This window comes from Alosa alosa, chromosome 2 (genome assembly GCF_017589495.1).
Source record: "Alosa alosa isolate M-15738 ecotype Scorff River chromosome 2, AALO_Geno_1.1, whole genome shotgun sequence".
In the NCBI taxonomy this organism is placed as follows: Eukaryota; Metazoa; Chordata; class Actinopteri; order Clupeiformes; family Clupeidae; genus Alosa; species Alosa alosa.
The window spans coordinates 11112293-11137781 of record NC_063190.1 but is presented as its reverse complement, the minus strand read 5'-3'; the positions used below and the strand labels follow the sequence as shown (position 1 = coordinate 11137781).

Below are 25489 nucleotides of genomic sequence, written 5' to 3'. Positions count from 1 at the left end.
TTAATTAAGACACGTTTGTGGAGCGGCTGCTCTGATGATACATGGGTTTCCCGTTTACCCACAAAATTACATTCGCGGGCAGCCGTGGGGCAGACACTTGGTGGCCGTCCACAACGTTATAAACTTGACCTAAATAGTCAGCTGCTGTAAGCTACAATCGGAATTTTTTGTATACCCTGTTGTCTCAATGATAATAACATCTCATTTCAGGCTATATTTCAGAGTTTGCCGTTCATTTGCATTAACATCGTATTTTGTCATTTTTGGCGAAGACATGCATTCCTTTAGGGATATTGAACATATTGAACATTCTCTAACCATCGTGATTCTGAATTGGTGCAGTTTTCAGCACAAAAACGTATTTTATTCTTTTCATGGAAAGCACTGCTCTATGCTTTTCTATGGTGCTTTCTGCATCTTGCGCACGCATGTTTTCGTGTTGCATAGAAATCCATGTATTCTAGGCTATTCTTTTTTCATTTTCATATTTCATATTGCATTAATTTTTTTGGAGTTGTGCGTTGATATATCCATTTTCTTGGTTCAGTCTTTATGCATATTAGAATTCATGACCAATGGGTCTACAAACGTGTTATGTCCGTGCATGTGAAGTTATATCTGTGTGTTGCTGGCACGTGCGGGCCGCTGGTTGGTGAAAATGCCAGGGCCGTTTTTTAATCCCAGTCCGTCACTGTGTGCTAGTCACTTTGAACATAAAAGGAAATTTCATGCAACGGCCATCGGTGCCAAATTGAAGTTACGTAACAATTTCATAATCCTTTATTCGTCACGCACCCATCCACCTTCCAGGCATACAGTGGGCATCGCTTTCAAATAACCACTTCATTCGCGATTTACGCGGCGTGAAGCTGCGTGAAGCTTTAGTACCACTTTCAGCCACTGTGCGTCGCTCTACCACTGTACATCGCTCTGCCTGCGGTCCCTTCTGAAAAAGCAGGATCTACCATTAAACATAATTGTTGCCGAGTAAATCCCAGCCTACGAATTCAATAACAAAATAAATCATGCATAATTAAACATTACCTCGATTTAGGCTACTTGGGTATGGCTTAAGGCTTGACTACCGGTGGTAACGAAAATCGAAATCGAAATTTGCTGTCTACATTATTGTCAGTGTTGGGGTTAACGCAACTATGCAAATCAAAACAGTGGTGTGATAATTGAGCCAGTAGAGAAATAACTGTTCAGAATTAATCTGTAGCCTTGGGTAGGCTTCTGCAGAAAACAATATTGTTGCCGATTTAATACTATCTGGCGGCGTTTTTAACAGGCTACGCCATAGAGACTTAGACAACTATGACTCACGTTTTTTGGTTTAAGTAAATTAATTTGCCCTACTTCTTGACTGCAATGTAGTCAATTGACTGCTTGACATGTCATTTTATTTTCTGTACAATAAACAAATACATCTGCTTTATGCCTGCTGCAGAATTACATTCATATTTGGAACACATAGTCAATGCATCGTTCCACTAGGCTTCCTTCCTCTAGGCTTTGTTAGTGTTTCCCAAAACCATAGTAGCCTAACTCCTTCCTTCTCAAATGAACGTTCAAACCACTATCGTAAAGTTGTGTAGTTACAACTACACCTCTCGACCTGTGGTAGAATGCTAAAAGCATAGTTCAGGGATCTTCATGTCAAAGGCGTCACTGGCGCCAGTTATTTGTTTGCAAATTAATAATTATAAATATATTTAGGTTTCTAATTGATATTTACACTTCTAACCACCATACATCCATATTTTAAAATGCCCAAGGCAGAAAATACATAAATTAAAAGTCAATTTGCAGCCATGTGCACGTAAGTAAAAGTCACACACTTGCAGATAATAATAAGGTGGTGGCACTTTTGGCCGAGTCAGCTGAGAATATGTAGCCTTTGATTTTCATGGAGGGTTGTTAGTTTCATAAACCAAGCCAAGAAGGCTGATTCTGATTTTGATAATATGATCTGCACAAAAGATAAACAACGATGTCAATATTGTTGTCAACGTCTTAACAGATTCGAACTCTTGGACGGGGGACTGGTAACTGCTGTGCAATGGCGGCTGTCATCTGCCGGCCTTAACGCACGCGCCACAGAAGTATGTGCAAGTGCCCGTTCACGTGCTACTAAACGTCATTAACCACCTTAGTCCAGTCTACTGAAGTTTGGAAACTATCATGGTCCAAACTTACAGTACTATGTAAACACGACAGTTTTTTTGGGGAAACAGTCGTAACTTACATGTTGGTTAGTTGAGCGATGCATCCTGTTAGTAAAAAGCTAACCTCCGTGGTTGTGCGGGAAACGCCCCCAGATCAGCTTGTAGGCCATTAGCAATCTGTTTATTTTATTTTTTATGAAGCCTACACAGTATATCACATGCCACATTCTCACTTTCAATAGACAGATGCAATAGCCATTGGTCAAGTATTGAGTATAAAGCAATTAAGATAGTACCCTATACAAAAAGTACTTCATACTATCATAAAAATTCATTTAAACGAATAGCATTTTGCAACTTGACAAAACACTGGATTAAATATCGTAGGCACAGGAGAAAACTTGTACATCCATTGGCCCGTGGGGAGATCACATGCCAGTTGCCTCTCCCTTCAGTATGACTTGTTCGGCTGTGAGCTTGTTTCGCCAAAAAAAAAAACTATTGCAGATATCAATGCGTCTTTGTTCATGGGTTTGGCCTCACAGCAGAGGCTTAGACAACTATGACCCACGTTTTGGTTTCATAATTTGCACTACTTATTGACTGCAATGTAGTCAATTGACTGCTTGACAGGTTATTTTTTATTTTTCTGTACAATACACAAATAAATCTGCTTTATGCCGCAAATTATGCACTTGGATAGCCTATAGAACGGGCACATTTTGGAGAGAACGCCGCAAGAATCTGTAGGCTATTTGTGGCTGGTTACCAGCAAACAATGTTTATGCATTAACTCAAGGCGTCAAACATTTTTCTAAACAATACAAACAGAAAGGATGCAGCAGGCAGCAAATGTAGAAGAGTCATTTCAGTGGAAGAACAAAATGCTGAATGAAGCCCAAATTTATGAAGGCATATCTGGCAAGTTGTTATTTTTTTGAAGACGTGGTTGGGCTATAGGCCTAGTTTGCAAGAAGGAGACATAACGCGTGAGCATGCCACACTATCCACAGCTGTGGTAGCGGGGGTAGGAGGATTATATGGATTATACAGGATTTATATAAAATTCTTCAACAGAAGGCCTGCCTCGAATGACTCGCACAGTTTGCAGGCTTGTGGTTTGCGCAGCCTACAGTAAGTAGGTCTAGTGAGTTAGGAGTCCAGACTTCTTTTCAGCTATCTCAGAGGTGGAAAGTTGGGGGCAGGGCCGGGTTAACAATTCATAGACCCTTGGGAACAAATGTCTGATGGCCCCCCCTGCCCCCCAGCCAATGTGAATCGGCGGTCAGTTAATAGGCCTATCGTGAAGATTTGTATTGCCATTTAAGGCACGAGCGCATCTGTGAGGCCAATCCTCACCAAGTAGCCCGTTTGTTTACAACTAACATTACAATTAATTAAACTGCTTATAGGCTATGCCTATATCAGTGTCAGGTGAATTAGGAAATGCCTTATGGCTGAAAGCTGCTTGGGATCCCCCCTGTCAAGCAATAACCATACAAAAAAGTTAAAACAGATGACATGATCATCACTGACATAATCGCAAATAATATAGCCTAGATATTCCAATATATTCAAATACATGTGTTTATTTTAGGGGGATATTCGAGCGTCATTTTTGAGCAATTTTGACAGCCCTAGTCCACTGTAGGCTCGCCAATCGTCTATTAACACCTTCCACTAACCCGGTGAGTGGGGGTCGCTATAATCGTGTGAAATAGCACCATTGAGTAGCCTATCTTGAAATAGCCTTAAAATCGTTCGGTGTTGTGTGCCTTCTGGTTTCTCCACCTACTGGTTTCCTTTAGCGCGTGCATCGCGCTGCAGCAGTTGTCAGACATTCACAAACAAGTTGTTTCAGGCGGTTTGAAGTAAACTTTTCATAAATGCATGGCTCTGCTACATTACAGCCACTTTCGGACAAAAGACATGTAAAAAAATATATGTTTTGAAAACTAGCATTAAACTGGATTCGATCCATAAAAAGCAATACACACGTGACTCTCTCCATCCTGATTCCCTAATATGTTCGCGAATCAATTAACTATTGTAGGCTACCATTAATTAATAATGTAGGCAACACCCAGGTAACATGTTGTCCAGGCTATCTGAAGGGGTTGCCTCTCATCTACAACAACTGGTTACGTTGGGCTGCTACAGTCGTCAGTGCACTGTGCACAGTAGGCCTATGCTACTCTTTGTGGTTGATCAAAAAATAAAAGATGTATTTGGTGATGGCGTTATTGTAGGCCTAGTAGACCTAAATTCTGAGAAATTAAATGGTGCAGAAACGATCTACATAAGCGCCAGACCCGATGTCTTCAAGGGTTGAAAATTAAGGGAGTTTGCAAAAATTAGTGTCTTTGTCAGGGAACATCTGACTTTTAAAAACCATAGGCCTGGTAGTCGCTCAGACAAGGAGTTATAAGATAAAGGTTATTCAACAATTTGTGTTGAATTAGCAAGATACCATCAGAAGGCAACAATCATAAAAGCACAGTCTTGGCCTTGCGCAATCTCTCCCCTGCGCATAAAGCTGTCTGCGTGTTGTAGGCTAGATTTGCGTGAGTTCTTTCTATCTGCTTTTTTTGTGAGTTGCGACCACCTAGGCTATGTTATAGGCGTTCTATGGGGACCAGTGTTTAGCTGTGTCACAAAACAATAAGCTTTGTCAGACTACTTTTAAAATGATATTCAGGGCTATATACATTTTAAACATTCACAGGGCTGAAGACCGACAAAGCCTTGCGTTAATTCTTCAGGTGGGAAGTGTCAGGGAATTTTCATACGAGAGGCGCTCTCATTGGTGGTTAGTATATGAAGTAGGGAATTGACAGCAACATATCCAATCACATTATGAGAGATGCTGAATTTAACATAAACTGCGATGTTTGATTTTAAATGAATGTAAATTTTAGCGGGACTGTAAGCTGTCACCGCGTGGGTGCTTTCGATGTTTTCAGTGGGTGCCCGAGAGAAAGCATCCACGGTATCGGTGCCTATGACAAAGCGTATCTGGCGGTTGCATCCATTACAAACAAACATGCAATGTGAGCGTCTGGGATTGGGAAGAGCACTAAATGCTCTACTGAATAAGCACAAAGTCAAACCTTTAAATGAAAAACACTCTTTAATAATCAAAAAAATAAACCGCTAATGAAGTAAACTTGTGACCATCAAAAATCGTTTATAAGCCTGTAACTCCGTGATAACAGGGGCGTAACAGGAAGGCATTTGGCTGAGCAAAGGAGGTTAATATGCTCTATATTTTGTCCAAATGATTTCTGTCTATCATTGTTGCACTTTCGGAGAAAACCAGAATGTTTAATTTGTCCTCGTTTCTTCTCGGCTGCAACCGGGATTCACTTTCGCAGTTAACCAAATATTTCTTTATTAGGGCAGGGCAGGGCAGGCATATTTCTGGCTATTAAATTATTTCTAAACCAGTCTGCTAAAGTTTGTAGTGAAGTCTGTGTAGGGTTTTCCAGGCTCCATTTCTTTTTACAAGACACCCTGCTCACTTGAGCCATCTACTGGTTGTTTGGGTTGTTGCAGCGTCACACTGGGAAAATACAAATTAAAGTCGGGTGATCCCACGCGCGGACCGCGAGTGAAGCTGGCCAAGTCGAAGCACTGCCCACTGTATGGCCCTTTTAAGCAAAACCCTATATTATGATTACATGGTGTATATATATGGCCCTTTTCCGGCCTTCATGCATCACCCCCCTTTGTTACTTGCAACGTTATCCCCCTCCTCCTCCGGGCATTCACACTAGCGTGAGAACGGGCGGGCGTGCCGGCCGCAGGCTCGCCTCACCAAGGGGACGGCCCGCCAGGCTCTGCCTTAGGTTGCCCCTGCTGGCCAATAGGGTCGTACCCGTCCTTGAGCACTGACTGCGCCACACACCTGCCTCACCACTGGGCGGGCCAGGTCTAACGCACAGTAAGTTGGGGCGAGGTGAGCACCTCTAGTAGCAAGCTTACATCTATCCAATATTGGATGGCCTTGCAGTTGAGGGCTAATCCTCTATTATTCTTAAGTTACCGTCTACATATAGCGAAACATTAGCATTTGTGAGATAAAAGATTAAACCAATATTACTTAAGGCGACTTATTCGCATCCTCCCCGGGGGAGTCTGGTGGAGGTCCTGGTGGGCTCTGGTCTCCGTCATCGTCCTCTGGTTCCCCTGGATCTCCTGCCCCTTCTGGTGGCACCGCCCTGTAACAAGAGTTAAGGTGATACCACAAATCTGATCCTTCCACTCTTACCGCCCTGGAGGTAGCCCGGGTCACTCTGTAGGGCCCCTCTGCTCTGGGGTCGAGACACGATCTCTTAAACACCCTCAGGTACACCAAGTCTCCCACTTGGATCGGTCCTGGCTCAGTCCTCTGCTCCAGTGCTTTGTCTCTCCTCTTCTGCTCCTGGAAAACTCCCCTGTGAACTTGAGAAAGCTGTTTAATATAACTGCTCACTTCTTGTTCTAGAATTTCCAGCGGGGGCCTTTGATCTCCTCTGAACCGTGGCGTGGGCATTGCCCGCCCCGTTACCATTGTGTGGGGTCAGATGAGTGGTTCGATTCTTTTCGCAACGCATTTTCATCAGCGTGATTGGTAGCGCGTCGACCCAATTTAGGTTCGGTAAGTTTGGATCGTCGTGCGCACTTTGGCAGATTTTCGCAATCTTATTTTTCAGCGTTCCGTTCGCTCTTTCGACCATCCCCTGACTTTGGGGGTGGTAAACACAACCGAACCCGAGTTTTGATGCACAACGCCTGTGCAATCGTTTTCCACGTGTTAGCCGTGAACGCTCGACCATTGTCGCTGCTGATATTTTCGGGATCCCAAACCTGGGAATTACTTCCCTTGCTAGGAATCGAATCACTGTTTTTTCGTCTTGCCCTCTGCTCGGACAGGCTTCTACCAGAGAGGGTTCAAGCGGAGCGAGAGGCGCAAACGTTCGACAATTTCCGCGTTCGACTATTGCAAGGGGGAGGGGGGAAAATCCCCCTTTATGCAGACCAGAGTAAGCCATCACTGCATTAAAGTCAATGGGAGATTGTAGAATGTTACCAATAAATTGGTTATTATGGTTTTCTGGATTTGTTGAGGGTTGTTTGAACATCTTGTAAGTAATCTGTAAGTGTTTGTGATCATTTCAAGCCTAATAGTGTAATTTGTTTGTGTTGGTTTGGGAAAAAACACTTTATTTCAGCTCAGGTAGCGACCACTTACTGACTGGTGGCAGCGAGCTAGCTAGCCTGCTGGCTAAAGTTAGCCACGCTGTCATGCTAATGGACGACAGCCGGGGACAGTGGAAAACTGATACAGATTATTCAGAAGTTTTGAGGATGTCGTTTACCTTATAGTTGTAATATAAAAATATATAATAAACAAATAAAAATACAATTCGATTGTCTGATTCATTTATTTGGTTCTTTTTGTGCACATGCCCTGGAATGTTAAATACAAAAAAAAATACCGTTAGTATTTTTAAGAACAAAATCTTATTGAGACAACATCGAGACAATATTTCATAACGTTAACTTAGTTGTTTACACAAATTAAACATGCCGAAACTTTGACAGTCGGAAAAATCCATATTTTCTTTCCCCAAGGATACAGATCGGTAAGTTAAGATAAATTGCACAGAAAGTTAGCAACTTATGCTACGTGAGTTAACGTTACACCAAACTGCGACCTCCAGGATTTAAAGTGTAAGATCAGTGTTGTAAATTAATAGCATAAATAAATCATGTGGGCTATGAGCTTAAGTGATTGATAAATACATAGATCTTGGCAATGTTGTACTTACTCATTGTGCTTTTACTAACAGTAGCCATAAATATGTTTAGAAAAAAGAGATGGCTGATAAATATAAGAAGGGCAGATCTCTCCTTTTCCATATCAACAAGTGATCTCACAGCTGGGGGATATGGGGTTTGTGAGGATCATTTCAACCCCAGCATGATTATTCAAATGGTACGTTATCATTACAGAGTTGTATTAAAACACCACTGGAAATGTCTTGACATGGGCTAAACTATAGCATCATACACTAAAGGCATAACTCATGTCACAACTATGAAGCATTACAACTAATACAGCCGCTATCTATTAGCATATTGCATACAAAAATGAAGCATCCTTAGGTGTTCAGGTGCATACCAAATCACTTTTATAGAGCAAGAGGAAACGGCTAACTGATGAGGCGGTACCAACAATCATCAACTGCCCAAATCCTCCCAAAGGAATGACTATTATGAGATCTATATTGGACAGGACAGTTGCTGGTGGGTTTTTACTATTTATTTATTTCCGGTTCAAAGGGTAAACCTGTGAAGTAAAATGGTATCAAACAGTACATCAAACATTTGTTATTTGTTGTCAAGATACTATGGTTGCAAATCCATTTCAAGTAGAGGGGACAACCATAGGAGACCAAGGCCACCGGGAATCCAATCTGGGTACAGATGCTAGGGCAGATGTCACTGAGGTACCCAAAATGAAAAGACCTGCAATGAGATTTTAACAAAGATATTATGTGTGAAAGCACACCCTTCTCAGCTTGACTAACTAGTTTGACAAAGACTAACATGATGTACTGCTCTATGTTTAAATAAACTATTACAGCTACAAAAAGCAGCTGCAAAAAAGGGGGAGGACAAGCAGCTACTTGCACTGCAGCTCTGTGACAGCAGAAAAAGACAACAAGTGGCTTAGAAATAAAATTAAGGCATTGACAGTTTCCAAGATCCGCCTTCAGAGGAGACTCCGCTCACAACTTTATGATCTTAAAACAAAGTAGGCAACAACATATACTTCAAAATGTATTCATCAGTTATGGTGCAAGTATCTTCAAATTAATAGGATTACCTTTTTCAAAGGCTGCAGGCTGAGCAAGGCAAGATCAAGCTTTCCGACACACTGGCCACCCTTCCTCCACACAGCAGGGAATTCCTCATGTTTCAAGCAAAAGAGCAGAGGCCAATGAGGAAATGCAGGAAATTTCCAAAAAAAATCAAAGACATGGCCTATAATAAATAATAAATAAATACATCAGAGTCCAGCAACCTATAAAGTACTCAGAACATACTTTTGTCTGCCCTGTCCATCGACATTGCGACGGTACCTGGCCAACATCTTGGGGCATTTCAAAGTAAGAATGACAAAGACATGTCAATTGCTTTTTTTTTAAAAACATAATACATGTATCAAATATATATGACCAGTAGTGTTCTTCTCAATGTACTTACAGCAAGGGTTTTTAGATACCATCATTGCCCAGATGAAAAATCGAGTCAAGACAATGGAGCCTCATCAACGCAATGTCGCAATTGTGTTGGATGAGATGGCCATTAAAAAACATCTGTGTTACAATCCTACATTTGATTGTGTAGATGGCTTGACGGGCACAGGAAAGATGGCTGACCACGCAATGGTCATCATGTGTAGAGGCATAGCTTCTAAATGGAAACAAGTAAGTCAGTCTTCCCAGAAATGTGGATAAAAGTCCAAAACAATATGTAGTGTAAATGGCTTTTAAGACCTAATGTCATGAAACCATTTTGGGAAAAACTGCCATAAGCTGTACATATCAAACCAATAATACTAGACATATTACCTCATAACATGCACCTGATGAGTATGGCCATTTATCCTTTTCAGGCAATCGCTTATTTCTTTGCGAAATCGGCTTTGCCTGCAGAGGAAACTGCAGACATATTGGTGGAGGCTGTAAGACGTATGGCTAGGATTGGTCTTACAGTAAGAGAACTATCTGACTTCCAGTAAAGACATTAGTGTGGTAAGGTGCAGGGTTCCCACTCTTAGTACTTTTTAAACTACCTCAACAAAATTTCCCTGAATAGGCTTTATAAAAAATATGTGATATTCCAGAATTAACAGGACCTGTGGGAACCCTGAAGATAACAGTTTCTATAACACTAATGACAAAATAACAAGTTAATTTTCTGTGTCTTACCATAGGTTGTGTGTGTGGTTTGTGACCAATCACCCACCAATTTGAAAGCCATGAGGACTCTAGGGGCCAGTCTGAAGGCTGACGACCCAACTGTGATGGCTCACAGCTTTGCTGTGGATGGGAAGATAATACCCATTGTCTTCGATGTGCCACATTTGGTTAAATCTGTCCGCAACAATTTAAAAAGACATGGGCTTAAGGTTAGCACCAAATAAATACAATAGAAACGAACAATGTGGACGACATGCATGTTATCAATACATGAAATACAATACAATAATTAGTTTGATCAATGCATAAAAAATACAATACAATGATTATTTTTATTAATATTTTTTCAAACTAGATTCAGGACAAAAACATCTCCTGGAGCCACCTTGAAACATTTTATGAGAATGACAAAAAAAATACTGTAAGATTGGCTCCAAAATTAACAGAGAAGCACATCATATTACCACCTTTTATGAACATGCAAGTGCGGTCTTTAGCCATACTGTGGCAGCTGGTAAGAGTACACGTAGCAAGTAATGACTACAATGACCACTCAACATAAACACAATCAAGTGATTATATAAACTTACCAGTGCTTTGGTTTTGAAGGCATGAAAACCATGGTAGACTTGGGTCGGCTTCCATCTAAGGCACTGGACACTGCACTGTTCTTTCAAGATATGAACAGGCTTTTTGACATTCTAAATTCAAGGTACAGAAAGAAAGCCTAGGCTCATAATAAAATTACGACAAAATATGTCAGTAATACCCTACTTTGATATCTTGCATACTTAACAGGACCATTGGAGACAAAATCCATGGCGCCCGCCCTCTCAACATGAGGGCGCAGTCCAGGTAAAGGTCCTGGAGGAGTCTCTGCCTTGGATTTCGTCTTGGGTTTCAGGTCCATTTTGCAAACCACCTTGAACAAACGTCAATTTGCATATACAGCTAAGACTTTGCATTCAGTTAAACAAAAAAATGAATTACTTTGTCTTACTTTCATAGACCTAGATTCATTCCTCCATGCCAGTGGGGCTTCAGCCTTACCATCCGAAGTGTCATCCTTCTCTGGAACTCTATGGCAAACATTAATTTGAAATTCATTTGCACAGCAAAATTAAATCAAGACTGCATTGAGGTAAAACAGAAATGAGAAACAAAACCATATTTTTTTTTACATTGCCTGCATATTTCACAATATGATTTAAATCTATTTTTACAATACCTCTTGTACAAAGAATTTATTTTCAGTTATAAGAGGTAAAGGGGGCCATCGGTACAATCCGACTTCTCAAGAGTTTACATCAGCCTTGAGAAGTGCGTCTCTGGCCAAACTGTCCAGTCCAGAGGGGGGGAACTGCCTGGAGGAGCCTAGCATCCCACTGTTGGCCATGACAAACACCAGGGCAGAACCAACAGTGGACATCCCTGCAGCACCCCTCACTGTTGTGCGTCATCTTCCTATGCACTGTACATATATATACTTACAATATACTTAAAAGTCAACATATGGGGCTTCATTGTCCTTTTCCATCCACATGTCAGCTTAACAGTTGCTTCATTGAAAGTACAATATCAATGACTTAATGAAAGAAACTGTTTCCCCCAAACTAACAGAAACCTTTACCTTCTCAAAAAGCCTTTAGATGAGATGACAGAGGGTTTAGGAGATCTGTTGGAGGACACTGAGGCAGGCGACTGTGTGAAGAAGGAGGTCCTTACTTACATTGCTGGGTGGCTGCTTCAGGCAGTGAAAAAGACCCTGGTCTATCCACCTGCACACACTGCCAGGATATTCTGGTCCACACAGAAGAAGGTGACCACACATACGTGTCAACTATGGAAAGCTCATCATTTGTGAAGAGGAAACGCTACACCTCCACCGCTGGCCTCATACAGCCCTCTGTGTTGCTGCAGCAGATAGTGTTGAGGATGGAGGCTGTAGTTACCGAGGGCCTTCGGACATATTGGGCCAGACCCAACATCGTCAAAACAGTGCAGGAGACAGACATCTTCAATCCACTACACGATTTGCATCCTGAACATGCATCTCAATTAGTCACACTCATGCTGCCGAAATTTGTTATGTGCATGCTGGGGGCTGAACTCAAGTGCCAGAACTCACAGGCTAATAAAAGGGTTAACAAACCCTCTAAACTACCCAACAAAGGAAACTTAAATGTTTCACATCATAAATGAATGTTACATATAAAATCAGCTGTGGTTGTCTTTCTTTCCCCTGTCATTGTAGCATTGAAGATGTTGACACGAATGCACGCAGAGTCTTGTAGGCCTAGAGCCCGCGAAAATCTGGCCATGGTTGTTGATGATTGAGTTAACTGCAAATCATAATAAGTTAACATTAATCAGTTGTAAACCTGGGGGATTCAATCTCCGAACTAAACTAAAGCCAATGTTTATCAGAATAAGCTAACTGGACACGTTTCTTATTGCTACCAACCTATGATAAAATGAGGTATAAGTTAACTGGCAGCTAACATATAACAAACTATGGTAACTTAGCCGACGAACAACACGATGACTGTGACCGATAAACACACACTGGTGATATTGGTTATAATAGCAAGGTAGATTACATAAACTATACAGTTCAATGGTAATAATATGTAAGAGAAAAAACGATTTAGGCCTACCTTGATTTCATGTGGACGACGACCGCTCAGCTCCAGATCAGCGTAGTGAACAGCTCCGAGCCTTCGACCTTCTGTTCACGGCTTTCTCAGAAAATATGACGTAGGGCTAAACACGCCCCTTTATGCAGACAGGAACTGTGCCGTTTTTCTCCCATAGTAACGTATTACGTTGCTCTATCTTGCTAGTAATCAAGGATCTTTGCTTCTACCCATCGCGAGTAGCGACATTATCACCAGCACATGTTTGTATGAGTTTACCGTCCTTCCCATGTCGATGTAGTCCATTACTAGGTGTTTGAACGGTCCTTCTGCGAGCGGGACGTGTCCCAGGGGCCGTGGTCCTATGCCTATTGTTATGTTGTTTCTGTAATTATGTGTGGCACAGGTATGGCAATTCTTTAGTACGTAGCTGATGCGATCTTGAAGGTATGGGGCCCAGAATCCTTTGTCAAGTATTTGTCGCTTGACCTCCCCCCTTGCGCAATGATCCACATCATGCGCATCATGAACGAGGAGATAGAGGAAGCGATTCGGGGCCACCACTCTCCCATCATGGCTTTGCCACACCCCGTTCCTGCCTTTTGACGCCCCTCTATCCTCCCACAACGTTTTTTCGGCAGCGGGTGCCGCATTTTGTGCATCCTTGATAGCACTAAGTGTGAGCATAGGATCCACAATTCTAAGTGTTCGTCCGTCAGGCAGGGAGGGCCTGATGGGGTCTGTAATTCGAAGAGTTCGTCCATCAGGCAAGGTTCGGACCACTGGGGCTTGTATCGCTGTGTCGGTTGCTGTGAAATAGCGGTCAATTACGCCTGGCGAGTACCTAGCTTCACAGGGCTTGTCCCAGCACTCAGGACAGCTGGCCCTCTGGCACAGTGCACAGCAGACGGGATCTATCTGGTGCTCGTGGTCGTCATCACACCACTGGGAGCACCACATACATGTGTTGTAAGGGTAGGGGCATCTTGTAGGGCAAGGCATGCTGTGCACCGCCCTGTTGAGCAGTATTTTGTGTGGCTCGTTGTCTTGCGGGGAGCGTGGGGCTTTGTTCAACTTCCTAGCCTCCAGTGCTGCCTCCTTTGCTGCCTCAGCTGCCTGTGCACAGTGGTTCTCAACCTATTTTGAGCAAACGCCCCCCTGACCTTACTTTGATCCTCTGGCACCCCCCCAACCCCCACACACAATAAAAATGAAAACTACACCCCCGGGTAGGCTATAGGCCACTCACTCTTATGCTATATTGCTTAAATAAAAAAACGAGCCCATTTCTGCGCTGTTTTGGTTTCTTCTGGAATTATAAGAAAATGTCCCTATGAGCCTATTTTATTATTAAGCAGATTTAGCCCACTGTTAGAAGCAATAGGAGACTGGTTGGGTAAAAAAAAAACACTACCACATCATCATTGGTTTAATAATGATTTTTTTTAAATCAATAGGAACATTTAATCTAGGCAACAAGGCGTGTCATATTATCATGGACAAAAATCAAATGCACATCAACGTGAACAACATATGCACATCGCAACAATCCAACCAATCACAAAACAGTATCCGTGCGTGAGGCCTGTGTAGGCCTATACATATTTAAAGTATTTGATTAGCAATGGTCTTTTTTTGGAGACTATGCTCAGAGCAGCTGCAGAACAACAGCGGGGCTGGGGGGGGCGTGACTCCGGCGTGTGCATGCCCGAACTGCACTGTATGACCACTGAGCATAGATAAACAGTAAAATGTAGCTGGGACGGTAGAGGGGTTAGAAACCCATGAATAAAAATAGCCTATTTTTGCACCAAAAATATGTGAAAACCATGAAAGTTTAAAATGTAACAACATGATTTAAAATGTGAAAACAAAAAAAGAACTCTCACGTTCCCAGCGCCCCCTTAGGTTGTACGAACGCCCCCCAGGGGGCGGTACCGCCCCCGTTGAGAAACCCTAGCCTAGGGTAATATAGTCCTGTCCCTTACAGTGTGCTTTGCACTTGCATATCGCCAGTGTCTTTGGACGCATCATGGCCGCTAACAATAACTGAATCTGCTCTAGGTGTTGGATTGGGCTCCCATCCGATTTCTTGAAGCCCCTCTGCTTCCATTGGGCCCCATGCACGTGACAGACATTGTGGGCATAAGCACTATCTGTGTGTATGGTTGCGTCCTGTCCTTCTCCCAGACAGCATGCTGCTGTCAGTGCCTTCAATTCAGCCAATTGCGCTGAACATGGCTGTGTGCACGGCTCACTCATAACTGTCACAAAGGTTCCTGGATTCGTCATCTGCACTACACTAAACCCCGCATGTGTTTTGTTATCATAGTTGTGGCTAGATCCATCCACAAAGTAGGTAAGTCCTTGCCCTAGTGGCTCACTCTGTAAGTCCTCTCTCAACTTGGAGAAGGCGATTGAGTCTGCCACACAGTTGTGTGGTTCGCCCTCGTACTCAAGCGGGATGAGATCCGCTGGATTCCCTGCTGTGTCGCACGCCTTTATAGTGACATCAGGGCAGAGTGACAAGTTATAATATCTCAGCTGTCTCTGAGGCGTCACGCAGAATTTTCCTTGCTCAACCAACTGCGCTATTGCGTGACTGGTGTGTATCGTCACTGGCCATCCCATGGTGGTGCTAGAGGCTTTGACGTATGCTGAGTACGCTGCCTCCAATCCTTGAAAGCATGGAGGGTAACCTTGGGCTACCGCATCCAGCTTTGAGCTGTAGTATGCAATTGCTTGTTTGCCTCGCCCGTGGCACTGTGTTTGTGCCACAATTGCGGTCATGTATGCATCTTTTCCTGTTTCTTTTCTGACTGACACGTACAGGTAGAATGGTCTTCCATAGTCAGGTAGCGCAAGCGCCGGTGCTCGTTGCAGTTCTCCCTTGATGCGCTCGAACGCCTCATTCCCGTCTAGAGTCCATGTGAGACGGTTCTTCAGGTGGCTGGTCCCAGCCTGCACAATCATAGCTCGCAGTGGGGCTATCTTTTGTTCATAGCACTCCACCCAATCGCTGCTGAAACCTATGAGTCCAATAAACGACATCATCTGCTTCACTGTGTTTGGCTTTGGTGCCTTGGTGATGGCCTCAATGTGTTCTGGAGTGATACCCTTGTGTCCGTGTGAGATTTGGCGACCTAAGTAGATCACCTGAGGCTGTGCAAACTGTAGCTTTTTCCTTGATGCTTTGTACCCCCCTTCGGCCAGCACAGTCAGCACGTGGACTGTGTCCTTTTCACATGTTTCCTTGTCCGGTGAGCATATCAAAACGTCGTTAACATACTGCAGAATCGTACTGTGGCATGCGATGTGTTTCAAATCCTCTTTTAGTGCCTGGTTGAAAATGTGAGGTGAGTGCTTGAACCCTTGTGGGAGTCTCGTGTACTGGAATGTCTTGCCTTGATATTTGAACGCGAAGAACTCCCTGCTGGCGGGAGCCACTCGTATTGTGAAAAAAGCTTGAACCAGATCAATGGCGGAGAACGTCGTTGTGCTCGCCGGGATGTTGGTCATCAGTACGTTAGCATGTGGGATGTCCGCCGGATAGTCCTCAATGCGTTCATTCACTGGTCTGAGGTCCTGGACCATTCTCCATCGCACTCCATCTGCTTTCAGCACAGGAAATATGGGTGTGTTGCACCTTGCACTTGGGACCTCTTCCAAGACTCCTGCTCCCAGGAGATCCTCAATTGTCCCTCTTATCCCTTCAGCTGCTTCTGCTGAAATTGGGTACTGTGGTTGGAAAGGCAGCGTCGCTCCTGGTTTCAGTCTGAACTCCACAGGGCTCGCTGACTTAACCAGTCCTATGTCTCCATCTCCCTGTGACCATACCACAGATGGCACTTGTCCCAATACCTTTTCTGCACGTTCTGCGTCAGTCTCCGCCGTCTCTTGCAGCATCATCATCTTCCAGGGGGCCGGTCCCGGCCTTCCTGGTCCTTTGTCTGTCACGCAGTGCTTCTTGTATCTCTCCCAGTCTGGATCAGATTCATTGAGGGGCACATGGTTCTTCTTATCCCAACATCGATACCCTATTCCTCTCATTAGGCCATGCATGCAGTATGGGTTGCCATAGGGGCATCCCTTGACGTAGGGTATGCTGGGGACCTCTTTTGGGGCCACCTGTCCACCCTGATGCCCCTCTTGGGCATGCTCTGCCGGTTGTGTGGCCATCCTCTTGGGGCACCATGACAGGTGTCGCATGTATGTGCTCCATTCTCCGTCCTCTTTGCTGAATGGCACATGCCTTATCTTCTCCCAGCAGCGGCGTCCCGCTCCTGGGAATAGGCGGTAAAGACAGAATTGATTCCCATATGGGCACTCTTTGGCGTAGGGTATGTCCTCTTTCTCTTGTGGTTCTGTGTCCATAATCTCGATTACTTGCGGGACTCCCCACACGGTGACCGGTTTGTCCAACATTATCCTGAACATTGGCTCTCCTTCACAGTTTATGGCCGTTTGAAGTCGGTCATTTCCGGTGTCTTTCCATTTGATGCACTTGGCTTCAAGCATCACTAGGCCCATCTCCCTTGCTCTGTGGTCCCTGGCCACTCTCAGGGGATTTGTGGCATTGTTCCGGGCATGTTAAAGATCACACCCAGATCCCATCCTTCCACAAATTTCACCTCAGCGGCCACTCCTTCTCTGGCCACTACTAGTGCACGTATGTCAAGCAGGATGCGTCCCCACTTTCCCACCTCCTTGTTCCATTTCTTATCTCTGGTCGAATTTTATTGTAGAGTGAAAGGGGCACCCTCAAACGAGCATGAAGGCTGTTTATCTGGAGGACATGCTCGTTGTAGATTACTCGCTCTATGTCTGGTTCCAATCATCCAATCCAGTAGACTTGATGGGTTTCGTTTTGTGATGGGGCACTTATTCTTAGGGCCATTTGAGTTGCCAATCCTGTTATCTGTACTCCTGATGGGGAACAGTCAATTTGGAGTCTTAAGTTGCATAGCGCATCCCGTCCCAGTAGATTGACGGGCGTGTGTTCTGCTATCAAGACTGGTATCCTGATTTCCTTGTCTTCTATTTGGATCGACACTGGGGCCGTCATTGGAATTAGCTGCGTTTTTCCCGAAAAACCCACTGTCTTCATAAATTTTCCTGAAGACTTGGGGAGGTGTTGGGCATCTTTTGGGTGAAGACAAGTATACGTTGCCCCTGTGTCCACTAGACATTTAACTTCCATGCCCTCTATTAGAACCTGCAGCATTGGTTCTGCGTCAGCTCCCCTTGTCAGGGGGAACTGGGCCAGAGGGTTCCCGTACTTGCTGTGGGGCTCCCCCTTGTTGGGGAGCAGTGTTTTCCTTCTTGCATTTGTCCCTGATACCCCTGTCCTCCTTGGTTATTCTGGCCTCCAGCCTTCGTTGGGCAATCTCTGGAGATATGTCCCATCCCCCCACATATCCAACATTGAATGCCGTTCCCTTGGTTCTGTTGGCCTTGGTATTGTCCTCTTCCATAGCCTCCTCTGTCTTGTCCTCCTCTTCCTGGGCGGAATCCTCCTCTACCTCTTGGCTGGTACCACTGTTGCCTCTGTTGTTGCTGTGGTGGGGGTCCATGGCGCCTGTTGCCATGTCTGCACCATGGGCTGCACAGGTTGTGGCTGCACCATTACTGGCTGTTGCACCATGGGTGGTTGTGTCACTGGTTGTTGCGGCTGTGGGACAGGGGCTGTAGCGGGCATCACTGGAGCTTGGGTGGCTGCCTTCTTTGCCCCCTTTGCCTCCTGGAGCTGCACATGGGTCAGTTTCCTTGTGGCCTCCTTTTCTTGTTGCTCCTCCCTGTCTCTCCCTTGTCTGTACAGAGTTACATGGTGTACCACTGCTAACCTGAATTCTTCTTTAGGCATAACTGCCATGTGCCAGTCGCTTTCCAACTGCGTCCTTACTTCTCTTGGCAGTGCTTCCATGACCGCTCTCCTGAACTGCATGGTGGCGGGACCTGAGTCTTCTGGCCTTTGTTCCATCCTTATTGTCCACTCCTGTGCTGCCTTTTCCACGAAGGCTGCGGGATTATCACTGTCCTTGAGTTTTTCTATCCAGATGGCCGAGGGGCTGTACTGGTTGGGGTATGACGCCCGTAAGGCCTTCCACACACGGGAGGTCGGATTCTGTCGAAACACCAGGCGTCCAACTTGGCGTCCGTCATCAGGTACCCTAGCCCTTCTCTGTCCAGCATGGCCTCCGTGTCCGCTTTTCCTAGTATCAAACTAAGCAAACACTTCATGTCTCCCACTGCCAGGTCTCGGCCTTGAGTTTCCGACTCTAGCTTGTTTATCCATCGACCTGCACCCTCGTGTAGGACAGGAAGTCGTGCAATGAGACCGCTCACGTCTGAGTGGGCCCACGGCTGATAGTGGGCCCCTCCACCTTTAGTTATCAGCGGTGCCATCACAGCCATCTCCTCCTCATCCGATTCTTCTGGGATGGCCCCTTTCTTTTCTTTCTGCTCTCTCTCCCTTCCTTTTCTCCCTTCCTTTTCTAACTTCTCCAACTCCTTATTCTCCTTCAGGCCTTTTTTGACTTCTCCTTCAATTTCGTTGAGTCCCTTTCGTACTCCTTTTCTGATCTCGTCCAAACCTTTCTCAACAGCTCTTACTGAGTCCCACGGACCTAACTCTTGTTGCTCTTCTTCCTCAGTCCCTAAGTCGCTTTAATTTACCTCCGGTGGGGCACTAACGTCACCCTCTCTAATGCCTGCTTCTTTCTCCCCTTCGCTGCTGCCTGGGGTGAATTCCTCTAAGACCTGTTCATGAGGTTCTCCCTCGCTTGGGCTGTCAGGGGAATCAAAGTGATAAGGGTCTTCCTCTAGGGGCTCTGGCTGACTCTCTACCATGACTCTAGGCTTGGGTGCTGCTGCCCTCACAGGGGATTCAGGGGGGATAGCTGCAAAGGCCTCAAGTATCGACAACAACTTTCTTATGTTTAAATCATGGTTATCTCGCAATGTTCTTACGAACACCGGGGTCGCGGCTTCGATCAGGTGGGTCTGACGCCCGCTGTCTGTCAACGTGACGATCCTTTTCCCCCTGCCGAGTTCCTCAATATCAAGTGCGCGTGTGAACATTCCTTGCATCTATTGTGGGCCCATGCCCGTACAACAAAGCAAAACAGAAAATGGCGCACACTCAAGTTTTTTAGTGACAGCAAACAGTTTAAGATAAAATACACTTTGTTCATCTTTTGTTTTAGAATAGCTCTACTCATTTAACTCACAGCTAATATTGCAGTCTACCTATTACCCCGTTCCTCCCTCTGGAACACACATATTTGTAGGGCAGCCCGTGCTCCCCTTTTCCCACCAAATACTATTTTAGTTTTCTCCTTGAAAACTAGATTTCCTCCTTGGAAATTAAAACACTATTTTAGTTTTCTCCTTGAAAACTAGATTCCCTCCTTGGAAATTATTACATAACCATTTAACTCAGTTTTCTCCTTGAAAACTATTTTTTGACCAGTTTTAGAATAACAAACGCTTTTAAAATCAACAGTACAACCCAATCTCCGTCCTGTGTCTCCACTATTCTTTGAGGATTCGGGTAAATACCCCTTCCCGGCCTACCCACTTACTCCCACAGTACAGCCTTCCCTAATAATAAGCAAAGCGCTTACATTTTGGGCCCTTTGGAACGCTGTACTGGTAGAGTCTGCTTCACCCGGGACGGAACTGCTTTCCCTGTTGAATCCTTTCAAATCTCGGTAGGACCTCCAGATCTGTCGTGGAAAAATTATCCACTTTCCGAACCTCCAACCCGATTAGCACTCTGATGTCAAAGACCCGCAGGAGAACACCAAGACAAGAGATGTCGAAGACTGTTGATCCTTTATTCGCCGTATTGCAGTGAAAATACAATCCAAACAGCGTCAGAACTGAACCGTCAGGCAATAAGCGATGAGTTGCAGCTGCCACCCCGATGAGATCTGAACTAAGTGTGCCTGTGCTCTGTCTTTTATGCTCCTGGGGGCCTGGGAGGTGTTTCCATCACCAGGAACGTCACCAGGCCCCTTTTAGCCAATCAGATCATTTTGGGACTTGAGATATTGGTGGAAAACCCCTCTTATCTGCACATTAAAAATGTGTGTTGCTAGGCAGAATACATGTAGCCAAGTTCTACGTGTAATCTGTTGGCAGGGTATGTGTTCGTTTGGTTCTATGTGTCACCTGATTTCTCTTCTCCTCCGGAAAGTCCCTGCATCTCTTGGCCCTCTTTGTTTCTGCCTTTCTGGAAAGTCCCTATCCTGTTTACTTCACTTCTTGGCCTTTGACGGTTCAGTCCTATGACTCATCATGCAGTCCCATGACTCAGTCTCATGACTTTCAGTAACATTGAACATATGCATAACCAACACTCTTACAGTAAATGGAATCATTTCTAATAAACCAATGCATGCAGGCATAATGCCTTACTAAAATCACCACACAACCATGTGGGATTGTTTTGGCGCCAATTCTTTCTTTGTTTAACCCATACAAAAGTGACTAACTTGCAATGTTTGTCAGACTAAGAATAACTAGAACATGGAGAACTGAAGAAGAGAGAGAGAGGTTGATCCACAGAGGCCATGCATGGCCTACAGAGACTATAGACCATTTTCTTACCCTCTCTGCTTGTAACAGAATAAACCTGATTCCTGAGTGTTCCTGAAGTTTGCCAGTCTAAGTTAATATTAAGTAACTAGACTGCATTTCCGACGGGAACTGCGAAAGTGTGCTTGCCCTGGTCCGGTCAGCAACGGGAGCAGATAACCTGGCTTGATCCAAGCATTCTAACAGTGCCTTTCAGTGTTGGAGCAGTGGCAATATCTCAAAAGCTCTAGGAGAGGGCTATTCAACTATTGGCTTGCGGGGTGAATGCGGTTCGTTGGATTTTACCTGTGGCCTGCCTTCGAAATTCTATGACTAAGATCAAATCAATAAAATAAAACGACAGCAGTGATTGTTTGTCAGGTAACCTACAGAAGAATTGAAATTATGAAATATGACCAAGGCATTAAAATGCTACTTGTTTGTCAGAATACTTTTTCACTGATTTATTTAAAAAAAATATGAGCTGTGAATGTTATATATTCCATCCCCTAATTATGTTTTACTGGTTTATTTGACAAATAATCTATATGGATTTGCTCTAAAAAGACCTTATGTCTGTTTGGGATTGTTTTGAGAGCCTGGGATTGTTTTGAGAGCCTATGTATCTCAGATGTATATCAGAATAAAGGAATACTTCATATTACTCTAAACCCCCTTCTGTAAATCAACTGTAAGCTTATACTACTGTCTACATTGCACTATATTTCTTGACCTGTGTCTATTTCATCCCCGTTCTATACTTTGCATCACATAACATACATGCATCACAGCTAAGATCTTTGGTTGCTATGAAGGCCAGTCGTTCTAAATGGATGGTTGCTATGGCCAAAGTTCAGTTCTATCTCTGCCATTTTCAAGCGGGCATATCCTAGAATTCTGATTAACCTTATCGTATTTGAAACATCTCTATTTTACTTAGACTACTTCCATACAGTGGGTCCCATTAAGAAGTGTCCACTTCATTCGCGCTTACCGTGATTCACGCAGCAACATTATTAAACTAGAAAATGCAATTCCAGGGAATTACCAGTGCATGAAAATGCAAAACATATGGTGTGAAATATATTGTTAAAACAGATGATGTGCTAATTGGCAACCAACATGATGAGGTTTAATATAGTTGAAATGACTGAACTAGGTAGATGAGGTTTAATATAGTTGGAATGACTGAACAGATAGGTGGATAGTTTAAAATTAGTTGGAAAGGTTTAACAGTTGGAATGACTGAACAGTTAAATAGGTGGATAGTTTAAAAGGTTAAATTATTTGCTAGGTAGATGAGGTTTAATATAGTTGGAATGATTGAACGGTTAAATAGGTGGATAATTTAAATGTTTAAATTATTTAGGTAGATAATTGACAATAACTGACAGTTGGAATGGCTCTAATGTTTGTAGTGAGCAGGTTTTGATATGTAATGAGCTCGCATGCGCGGGTGTTCAGATTGATATAATGCCTCAGTAAAGAGTCGACAGCACATCTTGGTCTCTGGTCCATTTGTTATAATTTAGTATTTTAAAATACAAGACATGGTGTCAGAAGTCTTCGTCCTCGTTTCTGATATTAATGCGACTACCAGACGCAAGTGACCGGAATGTTCATTGCAGTTTAGTGAAGATAACTTTTGAATTCGCCAAGTGAACTAGTAGAGCTAACGCGAAGCTAGCTGCTATGTTCACACAATGTCAGTCGACGATACAGAGAAGAGGCTTCGGAAGGTAAAACAGAATGGATTCTCTATTTTCAATTAGTCCACCAGAAGCATTTGACTTCGGAGACTAGAGGGAGAATACAAAATTAAACTAAAGGACAATGCCTCTCCCTTTGCCCTCGCTGTGCCACGTCGCGTGCCATTGCCCTTAAGGGGAAAAGTCCAAGAAGAGTTAAAAAGGATGGAGGAAATGGGCGTTATTTCTCCCATAGAGGAAGCTACAGAGTGGTGCTCAGGAATGGTGGTAGTACCAAAACCTAATGGAAAAATTAGAATATGTGTTGATCTAACCCGCCTGAATGAAAATGTGTGCAGGGAGCGACATATTCTTCCAGCAGTTGATGAGACACTGGCTAAACTAGCTGGAGCTAGATTTTTTTCCAAACTGGACGCCACTGCTGGTTTTGGCAGGTGCCTTTGCACAGAGCTTCAGCCCCACTCACCACCTTCATCACTCCCTTTGGTCGTTATTGCTTTAATCGTCTCCCTTTTGGAATATCATCGGCCCCTGAGCACTTTCAGAAGCGATTGACGCAGATGCTGGACGGCCTAGAGGGAACTTTGTGTCATGCAGATGACATTCTGATATTCGGTGCCACGCCCAAAGAACATGATGAGAGGGTGCATAAGGTGTTGCAGAGACTGCAGCAGCATGGCCTTACTCTAAATGACAAATGTCAGTTTGCTGTGAAGGAGGTTAAATTTCTCGGACATGTTGTCAGTGGAGAAGGCATACAGGCAGATCCCGAGAAGATTAGAGCGATTAGAGAGATGCCACCACCAAAAGACGTGTCTGACGTAAAACGCTTCATGGGAATGGTCAACTATGTGGGAAAATTCTCACCCAACATTGCAGAACAAACAGGGCCTATCCGAGAACTCCTGAAAGCGGAAAACATGTGGATGTGGGGAGCAGCGCAGCAGAGTGCGTTTGATAAAGTGAAAGACCAGCTCAGCTCATCTGCTGTCCTTGCCCAGTACAGCCCAGAAAAACCGACGAGAGTGTCAGCAGACGCATCGTCTTACGGGTTAGGAGGGGTCTTGTCTCAGCTTCAAGACTCTGGAGATTGGAGGTCAGTGGCTTTCATATCTCGCAGCTTGACTGAGACAGAGCGCAGATATGCCCAAATTGAAAAGGAGGCCCTTGCAGTCACTTGGGCCTGCGAAAGATTTCAGACTTACCCCCTGGGTCTGCACTTCGTGATGCGAACAGACCACAAACCATTAATCAGTCTCCTCAGCTCAAGGCCGCTTGATGACGTCCCACCTCGTATCATGCGATTCAGGTTACGACTTATGCGTTTTTCCTACACAATCATACATGTACCAGGAAAACATCTTGTAGCAGCGATGCTTTATCAAGAGCTCCACTCCAGTCTACGGCAACAGAGGAAGACCTTGTGCTTCAAAACGACGTGAGTGCTCATATCCAGGAGGTCATTCAGCAGCTATCGGCCTCACCTGAGAAATTGCTACAAATAAGGAGAGCACAGGAAGAAGATCCAGTGTGTAAGCAGCTGTCCTCCCTGATCCCCACAGGGTGGGAAAGAAACAGTTCTGCACCACAGCTGAAGCCTTTCTGGCAATACAGAATGACCTGCTGATGGTGGATGGCCTGTTGATGAAGGGAAATAGAATACTGATTCCATTAAGCATGCAAAAGGACATCTTGGACAAACTTCACCAGGGCCACCAAGGCATGGTGAAATGCATGGCCAGGGCCCACGAACCAGTCTGGTGGCCAGGGCTGACTACACAGATTAAAGAGAAGGTACGTCAGTGTGAAATTTGTGCTAAAGAGAGTCAAAATGCCACAGAACCGCTGATGACCACACCCTTGCCTTCACGCCCTTGGGCGCGGCTAGCAGCTGACTTATTTGAATGGAAGAAGGGTCAGTATTTAGTAGTCATTGATTACTAGGCCATCCTTAAAAATATTTTTGCTTGCAGTAACAGCCAAAAAAAAAAAAAAAATGGGTCGGTAGGTAGGTCAATATTTTTTTTTTTTCAAGATTCAAAGTAAAAAAAAAAAAGGACAATTTTGGTCATGGTGATTACGTAGGAATGAATTTACACAAATGTGCATATCGTGACGTAACTGACTGGGTCTTCAACCCGTGCCTTCAGGCGCACCATTGCAAACCTCATTCTGATGCAGGTTATATAGACCAGCCTTTCTCAAACTTCTTTGACCTGAGGCCCGGTCATGGCAGCCTTTTGGGTCATAGGGCTCATCTACATGTACCCAGAAAGAAGGCTACAATAGCTCTTGGCCACGTTATATTGAAATTTGACTATACAATACTCAATGCTATACAGTGTATTATACAGTCTCTGCTCTGTTTCTAAGGAAGTTCCAAAAAACAACGTCGTTCAATTAAGTTTCGTTAAATAAATAAA

At 44.3% G+C, this 25489-nt stretch overlaps 1 long non-coding RNA gene across 1 annotated transcript; it reads left to right on the top strand.

The window, feature by feature from the left end:
* Positions 1–9236: 9236 nt before the first annotated feature.
* Positions 9237–9927, top strand: LOC125291290. Its single transcript, XR_007192963.1, has 3 exons — positions 9237–9325; positions 9425–9646; positions 9835–9927. It is a non-coding gene; the product is annotated as an uncharacterized LOC125291290 (long non-coding RNA).
* Positions 9928–25489: the final 15562 nt, after the last annotated feature.